Raw genomic sequence first — 9733 nt, forward strand, 5'->3', positions numbered from 1 at the left:
CAATCCTTATCTGAGATACCAAATAGAAGGTGGATTAATATGTTATCTCTTTGATCAATTTCCATGAGCTTTCAGATATTCCTCTGATTTTATCGCTGCAATTCTACTGCCTAGATCCTGGAAAATAAAAATCCACAGAGTAGATAAAATAAAATCTCAGCATTCCCTGGTGGCCAGAGACTTCCTATTTGATCTTCTAGAGACCTTAACTTGTGATCATCCCCTGTCCCATTATGAGGTCTAGAAATATAATTTCCTATTATTTTCTACCCTGTCTTTTTTTGAGGACTAAAATCTCCAAATCGGGGAAGCCAGAAGGACTAAAATATCAGTGAGGTACCTGGACTGTGAGGCCCATTCATTCAGAGCCTTTTTGTGCCTCCTTAGATAATTTGCAAAATATTGGTTTTATCTGTTACTAATAAAATAAACAAGTAGAAATTAATTTTTTTAAAGCCCTCCCTTTGCAGGCACTGATCTACCTGTGGTTGACTAGTTTTGAAGTTTACACATGAAATATTATGCTTCAACCCTGTGCCAGACAGATAACTTTCATCCGGATTTAGCAGATGCGAGCAGCCAAAGCAGTATCAGGAAACCAAATGAGTATGGCACAGTGCTGGATTGTGGAGATTTGAACACATGTCTGCATACTCTGACGTTTCTTATCAAGAGATGAGTCTAAATTTCCCTTCCCTTGAATATGGACTGATCTTAGTGGCTTATTTCTAATGACTGGAATGTCACGAAAGTGATGCTATATGAATTCCGTGATTAAGAATAAAAATCTTGGGATATGTGCCTCTGGGGCCACCATAGAAGACGCGTGATGGCCCTGGAACCGTAGGGGCCTTGTGGAGGGACCCCGTAGAGACAGAGCTGCTCAGGAAACCGAGCTTTTCTAGTCTCCTCGGCCCGGGCACCGGCCGTGCGAGTGCGGGTGTCTTTCAGACTGCTCTAGCTCCACGACTCTCTTGTAACTGAATGCCCCACCTTACGTGTGAACCCACCTCCCAATCCGAGTCACCTCCCAGAACCACGAGAACTAATAAGAAGAAATTACTGTTGTAATTTTATGAATGTTGATTGGAGTGATTTGTTACATATCAGAATATGCTCACAAAGGATCGAGAAATTAATTTTTAGTATACATTTTAAATATGTGTGGTTTAGAAAACTACAAACTGAAGCAAGGAAAAAAATATCAAGAAAAACCAACTTAAAAAAAGTAGTAAAACTGATCTGTTCCATAAACCTTCACCCGACTCACAATAAAAAAGTTTTAAAATTTTGCCAAAAATTTGCCAATTTCTTCCTAGAATAAAAATCAGAAAAATAATGAATGTAAAGAAATTTTACATGAGACTCATATCTGTTGGTTTGTCACAGTATGTTGGTTTGTCACAGTATGTTGGTTTGTCACCGTATGTTGCTATGTGCTAGAAGTTATGCCACTAGTATTTTAAAATGCCAGCAGGCTCACCCATAATGGACAGGGTTCAGCAGAGCTTCCAGACTAAGAGACTAGGAAGAAAGATCTGGTGATTCCCTTGAGAAAATTAACCAATGAAAACCACATGGTTTTCTGACATTGTCTGGTATAGTACTAGAAGATGAGCCCCCTAGCTTGAGAGGCTTTCAAAACACACAGTGGCTGCAGCAATGAATTTGAGCATCCTAATGATTATTAGGAGCCCTTCAGGTGCAGTGGGTTATGCAGTTGGGCTGCTAACCACAAGACTGCTGGCTCAAACTTATCAGCCACCCTGCAGGAGAACTTCGAGGCTCTCTGCTTTTCTAAATAGCTACAGGTTCAAAAGCTGGTGGGAGCAGTTCTAGTCTGTCCTGTGGGGTCACTCCGCATTGACATTGACTTGATGACAGTGAGTTGTTTTTTGTTTTGCCTTTTTTTTAAGTAAGAATCACAAAGCTGCCCCAAGACAAGGCAATATTTTGTTCTGTTGTGCATGGGGTGACCATGAGTTAGAGGTGACTCAGCTGCAGATAAATAATACAGCAATTGAGAACTCTGAAACATATGGCTATTTCGTAAGTTGTAATGTCAATGTAGCATTGTAGTACTATGTATTAAACAAGGTTGTCTAGAATCATAAGTGACACTCATATATGTATAAGAAAATGCTTTATATAAAGAAGTGTTCTTATAGCAAGATGATATCTCAGCTCAGAACACTTAAGTCTATGAGTCTGATGCAAGCCGGAACCCTCTTTAGGCTCACATTGCTGCAGGCTAATGACACGGAAAGGTGTCATGAGATGCAGGAATACCACAGGCCAGTAGGTGCAGAGTTGTGTCGATCCAAGGTAGTAGGAACACGGCAGGGCTATGACAGCTCTCAGGGTCTTGCAGCCCAAATGGGTCCACCCCTGGAGGCAGGCACAGCAACTCAGTCAGCAGGAAAAGGCAGTGGCAGAGAAGGAAGGGAAGGATCCCAATGTCTCTTTTATAAAAAGACCACACCTCCCAGGAGGCATCATCAGGCTGTGACCTGATTGACAGGTTGGACTCCAGCCCTACACAAGTGCGAGTTGACATTAAATCTAACTGCCACATAGTGCATGTAGTAGATTTCTAATGTTGAACATTAAGAAAGAGGTACATGCTTCTTATTTTTTTCTTCTCCATTTCAAAAAATGTACGGCATATTTAAAGTCATATTTGCTTGAACGGTCACTGAAATATTCAATTCCTTGAGCGCCGGTAGGAAAGATGGTGAAAGGAAAAACAGCCTTGTGCAAGGACAACTGCCCACCTTTCTAGTTAGCACAGGCTCTGAGTATTGAAATCAGAATGCAGCTCCAAACTCACTTCCTAATGACCCTTTAGGGCATGGGTTTCCAAGACTGAAACTTTATGGGAGTAGGAAGCCTCATCTTTCTCCTGTGGAGTGGGCTGATGGTTTCAAACTGCTGACCTTGTGGTTAGCATCACAATGCCTAACCACTATTCCACCAGAGCTCCTTCTCAGGATGCAGAGAGGACGAAGAACACGCTTTTAGTTTTTCAAGTGGTTTGATTATCAAGAAGAGGGAAATGAAGCATGAAATATATTGGCTTTCTCAGTCCAACTTTCTATAATTAGTAAAATTCTCTCCCATATGTTGACAATGTTTTTTTCCCCCATCAACGTTTTCATTGTCCCTGGGAGTCCTAGCCTTTTTCTATGTCTTAATATGTATGTTAATAGGAGTTTGGAGTGCTGAATAGGGTTGGCTAGCTCAATGCAATTTAAATTGCAGCCTTTCATCTCTGTTATGTAAAACTTAATAAATTATCCAAAATGGAGTTTTGACTATCAGCTGCAGAAGACTCTGTCCCAGGGCATTTAGGATGTCACTGGTATAGTATTCAGAGGAAAAAGCAAAAGAACCGAAAAATCAAGCAATTCAGACAAATGTTTCTAAGCCCTGTAGCAACATCAGGAGACAGGGAGGCTGAGCAGGGCTAGTGTATCACACACGGTGGTGCAGACGAGGTGAGGCCCACGAGGCTAGTTGATATTGAAGACCAGTCTAAACTCCATTGCCAAGTTTTGACTCAGAAGCTGGGGAATTTGACATTGAGTTCACCAGAACAGTGAGTTTCGTTAATTTGCATGAAGACACCTATGTGCTGAAGAGGTTTTGATGTAAAAGCTCTTGTGGGTGTTTATATGTGTGTGTAATTCTATACACACACACACACAGCAAGAGAAAGAAATAGAGCTAGAGGTAGGGATGACGAGTATCTGGTAGGTGACGATGTGTGTTTAAGTTTGGGGTTACTTTTTGACTAGTGTGTTGGGACATTTGCACTTGGTTAAGTTGGATGTCTATTATAGGCAGCTTAGTGTAACTCCCGATTGCACACTATCCAGCAGGTACTTTTTGTCCTTTTCTGTCTCTCTACATATTTTTTACAGGTTCCTCTTAACCTCTTCTTCCTAGCAGACAATTCCATTCATGCCTGGCATTTTGTACAAGTGTACTCAGCAAATTGTAATTATTAGTTTAGTAACAGGGGATACACAGAGAGTATGCTTCTCTTGAAAGATGAATATATGAAGATGGTGAAGAGTGTTTAGCTATTGTTTGTGTTATTTTTGTCCAAGAAGAATAGACCTTCTTTTCTATGCAAAGACAGCAGTTGTATAGTGTAGGAAATAAGACCCTTCTGATAAGGCAAATTTGAGGAAAGAGAACTAAATTCTGGAAAAGGTCTTGGGACTACAGCAGCTAAGTGTCCTAACCTTGGGTGCCTCTGAAACCCATCTGATTCTTTTGGCCAGCAAAAGTAAGATCAGGCTGCAGAGAGCACATCTCCCTCTTCCCCCCTCCCACCACCACCAATCTTCTATCAAGGACAGAGAAGTACCCTTTTGGGAACCAAGGGACAAGGGAAGCTCATTTCAACCACTCTGGGTTGTGTACCACCCTAAGATAAGTAAACTGCTGCTTTAATATCTGAGCATGTAGGTGGTTTGAATTGGATTGGACATCTATAGGATTAAGCAGGCTGAAAGAACAAGGAGTTGTTATTGCTGTGTGCAGTTAGGCCACTGAATTAATGCAATGTTAGGCTTGACTCTATGGTGGGCTCTAGCCTGGGAGTCGGAGAACTACTGTGTTCCGTGGAAAGCAAGTGACTACAGTAAACCCTGAGGACTGGACTAGGGTCATACGGCTTTGAGCCTAGACTAGAATGTGGACAGGTGAGAACCAGAAGACGAGTCTTCTAGACTTAGTGTTCTCAATTGCTGTTGGGATCCTGACTCACAGGGACCCTACAGGACAGAGTAGAACTGCCCCAACAGGTTTCCAAGGCTGTGATCTTTACAGAGCAGACTACCCCTTCCTTTTCCAGCAGAGTAGCAGGTGGGCTCCAATCACCAACCTTTTGGTTAGCAGCTGAGCACTTGACCACAGCACCACCATGGATCCTAGATTTAATGTAACTACTCTGATATTTTTGCCAAGAATGAATGGCCCTTCATTTGGTTTCTACTGTATTCTCAGTTTGGAAATCCTTCTTCATGTTCTCTCCAGGAAACACCACCCAGGCATATCTACAGCAAGAACCCAGTCTCTTCATGGGCTACTTAACATCACTCAGTTCCTTAGCCTCTACATGTACTATTGACACCAGCTCTATTGTGAAAAGACATTGCTTTTGTTACAGAGGGGGCTGACCAAAAGAATAGGAAGGATCCTTTGAATTTCTGTGCAGGAGCTCAGTGGAAGTGATATGAGCAAGGCCTGTAGTAAGAGGTGTTCTACAAAACCAGGCTGACCAAAGTGGGAACTCCGGGCTTGTTCCAGATCCTTCATCAGCATACTGAGTCCAGCGAAACCTCGACTATTGACTGCTTAAGGAGGAAAGGCCCACATGCCCAAGAAGGGAATGAAATGTGAGTCCATGACTTAAGGGCTGAATTAAAGACTCTTATGATCAGAAGATAGCCCATTTGGGGGAATGGCATTAGGCAGACCCCTTCCGTGTCCTGTAGGCCAGGTCCAGCATCTCAGAGTAGCTATGGCATTAGATCTTGGCTAACAGAGTGGAGAGGAAGGTGTGAGGAGTTGTATGTTATTGTTTCTGTCTCTCTTGTCATTTGGTGGCACCAAGAATGACGCTCTCTTAAGGGGCTAGGGAATGTGCGCTGAATGGGCTTTGAAAGCCATCAGACATGGGGGCTCACAGGACATGAACAAATGCAGACATGAATCAACACTGATATTGCTTATCTCAATTAGATCCCCGCTCTTCTCTGGAACCCAGCTGCCCCAGCTGCTGGCAGTGTTGTCATTAGCCAGAGGCTGACAGGGCCCCAGGAATTGAGCTTATTAAGAATAAATGAACCTTGGGTTCAGACCCCTCAGGGGTTTGGCATTCTGAAGCTAGACACAAACAAAAACTCAGCTGCCTAGACTTTGGGTTATTATACTTTCTGGGTTATATTGGACTCCAGGGAATCTGCTTTTTTGCATTTCTAGGCTGTTAACTTTGTTTTTGTTTCTCACAAGGGAGATTTGATTTTAAACTCCTCTCAATGATCAGAAAAGTCCCTTTTAAAACTGGAAATAGTAGACAGGGAGGTGGCTGTTTTAAGATATCCCCTGTCTCAGTCTATGTGTTGGATCCCCGAGTCTTGGTCCTGACTGCTGGCTTAAGTGTGCAGCTCCAGTTTGAATGTATTGAGTCCCACCCAGCTATGGAATGGGAAATGGTTTCTCATTTTCCTGCTGCCTTATCAGCAAAATTGACATCTCAAATTCCAGTTGCTAAGGCTTTATTACTTTTGAAGATGGGAAAGGCAGAAAAGAAAGCAGCTGGGTCCCTCAGCCCAGGTGGAGTTTGCAGGACTGGTAGTTACAGGAAGCAGCTTGTGAGAGTTAACCGAGGACATTTTTGTCTGGAGGTGATCATAAGGCAATGAACTATGAAGCCCCCTGAGGTACACTTTCTCTGAGGAGCTGCCTGGGCAGGAGGCTACATTGTGTGCTCAGCTCAATGGGGCCTGAAAGACTCAGAGAAGCTAGAAGGAAAAACTTTCTTCAGTCCCGGCATTGCTGATAATTCATCTGATCACATGCAAGCCTCCAGAAGGATTACACATAGGAGCCCTGGCAGCACAGTGGTGAAAGTGCTCAGCTGGTAATGGTCATTCAAACCCACCAGCCATTCTGTGGGAGAAAGAGGTGGTAGGATGCCTCGGTGAAGAATTGCAGCCTTGGAAACCCTAGAAAGAAGTCCTAAGATAGGCACTGTAGGTCAGAACTGATTCGATGACAGTGAGTTTTATCTGGTTGGGGTTATAATGGCATACTGGTTACTATTGAGGTGATGATGACCCCGTACATCAGCGTAGAACTGTGTTCCCTAGGATTTTCCATGAGATCAGAGGGCTTTTGTTCTGAGACTCTTCTTGATGGACTTGAACTGCTTGATGGCAACTAACAACAACAACAGCAAAATTTGTGTCCCCCCAACTTTCTTGGAAATGGTGCATCTGAGATGGATTAGAATGGAGCTCAACCTGGGGGGTGGAGGCGTAGTATGGGCACAGTGGAATCATGGAGCTACCCCTTGTTATGTGTGATTGTATGGGCTTTCTAGGCTGAAGTCTTCACTGAATCCTTGGGTAACTATTTGATAACCATATTTTCACATGTTTCCATGTTCTAAAATGAATGTTTACCTCAGAAAAGATCCCTATGATAGTCTAGCAACACTTTCCCAGGAAGCAAATGCTCAACAATTCTCTCCTTCTGTGTGCACCCTTGCTCGAGATGGCAATTTACCAAAGGAGTGTAATTATGCAATTGGAGAGTCTTTAAATTGAATTGTCAGAGAAATTCGGCGGAGTGTCTCAAAATATACCAGGTGTGAACATAAAGCGATGAGACTGATATTTAAATGTGTACGTAGCTTCACAAAACAAAAGCCATGATTCTGAATTCCAACTCACCTCTTCCCTAGCTTAACTCAGGGTAATTGAAGAGAACCCCACACAGTTTTGCCAGAACACTTCCCCCTTCTAGTTTGTGTTGCAAACCCCAATGAACAGTCTTTGTTGCTTCCTGTTTCTTTATTATTTTTTAAGGAGATCTGTAGATGTGTCTATTCCAAAGAAAGCTGCCTCAACAGAATGTGGAAATCACCCAACAATATCACGCGTAAATAAAGTTTTGCTGAGGATCACTCAAGAGCTGGTGTAGTGGTATCTTGCCAGGGAGCTGCCAGAGATTCAAACCAAATTCAGAAGAGGACATGGGGCAAGGGAGATCATTGCTGATGTCAGATGGATCTTGGCTTAAAGCAGAGCATACCAGAGAGATCTTTAATTGCGATTCATTGATTATGCCAAGGCATTCAACTGTGTGAACCACAACAAACTATGACCAGCATTGAGAAGAATGGGAATTCCCGAACATTTCATTGTGCTCATGCAGAACCTGTCCATGGACTAAGGGGCAGTCATTTGATTAGAACAAGGTAAGTTTGCTTGGTTTAAAATCAGAAAAGGTTTGGATCAGGGTTGTAACCTTCCAGATACCTAGTTCAGTCTGGATGCTGAGCAAATAATCTGAATTATATGAAGAAAAATGGCATTAGAATTGGGGGAAGGTTTCTTAACTTAGAATATGCAGATGACACAGTCTTTCTTGATTAGCACTTGCTGATGTTGACTTCAGTATGGATTGAAACTGAATGGGAAAAAAAATTCTCACAAATGGACCAATAGATAACCAATAGAAAAGATTGAAGTCATCAAGCATTTTATTTTGCTTGGATCCACAATCAATGCTCATGGAAGCAGCAGTAAAGGAAATAAATGATGTATTGGGAACATCTGATATTGAAGAACAGGGATGTCACTTTGAGAACTAAGGTTTGAATGACTCAAGTCATGGTATTTTCAATATGCATGTGAAAGTTGGACACTGAATAAGGAAGATTTAAGAAGAATTGATGCATTTGAATTATGATGTTTATGAATGGTATTGAAAGTCCCATGGACTGCCAGAACAAGAAGAAAAAAATCTTAGACGCATAAGCAGAATGCCCCTTTGATACAGTGTCACAAGAATGAGGAGATTTCATCTCACTTATGTGCACGTGCTATCAGAAGAAATGAGTCCCTGAGAAACAGCATCATGCCTGGTAAAGTAGAGAGTCGGTGAAAACGAGGATAACCCTCAAGGAGATGGACTGACACAGCGGCTGCAACAATGAACCGAAACACAAGAACAATTGTGAGGATGGCATAGACCAGACCATGGTTTGTTCCGCTGTCCACAGAGTTGCTATGAGTAGGAACACACTCAACGGCATTTAACAGCAGACAAACAAACACACTGGCTAATTGTTCACTGAGTCTTTTTCTTTAGTCCTGATGATGACAGATAGACTCTTTAGTATTTAGTAACATAAGACCAAGTGGTAAAATTCTTGCCTTCCACGTGGGAGACACAAATGACAACCCGGTCTGAGGTATCTCACAGGCCATCACCTCCTATCTGTTAGTGGAGACTTGCATATTTCTCTGACTCTGACCAGGTGTCACAAAAACTTTCAGACTAAGATGGATTAGGAAGAAAGGTCTGGCAATTTATTTCTGAAAAATCAGCCGATGAAAACCCCATGCATAAAGCAGCAGGGTTGCAAATAACCAAGGGGGTAATGAGAGACAAGGCAGCCTTTCCCCCCATCATGCATGGGACCACGAGGAGTTGGGCAGCCTCAAAGGTGGCTAATGACAGGAACGAAGTCTGGCTAACAGGCTCTGGGCAGAAAGGACATATGCCACTTCCAGTCCTGGTCCGTGAAATCTTCCCTCTGTGAGGCTTCTCTTTTCCTCCATCTACTGGCTGAATAGAGAGGACTGCAGACACAGAGGAGCGCTGAACCTCAAGATGTAAAGCGCTTCAGGCCCTAGATGACAATATGAAACACAGATTTACCACCCCTCCCACCCCACTAAACATGCATTCTTCTAACATGCATTGAGCTATGAAGTAAGAGAGAAAAAGCATTCATTGTGTTAGTTGACTCCAATTTGGGGATTGTTTGTTACAATGGGTAGATTACCCTGCTGAATATAGTGGTCTTATGAAGCAAGAAGCCACAGTCCTTTGATGAGAGTAGTGAAGTCTGGTATCTATTGCATTGCTGTCTCAACTGCAAAAGAGTAAAGGGAGCCGTGTGTGTGTGTGTGTGTGTGTGTGTGTG

The sequence above is a fragment of the Echinops telfairi genome, unplaced genomic scaffold (assembly GCF_000313985.2).
Source record: "Echinops telfairi isolate 266 unplaced genomic scaffold, ASM31398v2 ScPeMD7_18;HRSCAF=68, whole genome shotgun sequence".
In the NCBI taxonomy this organism is placed as follows: Eukaryota; Metazoa; Chordata; class Mammalia; order Afrosoricida; family Tenrecidae; genus Echinops; species Echinops telfairi.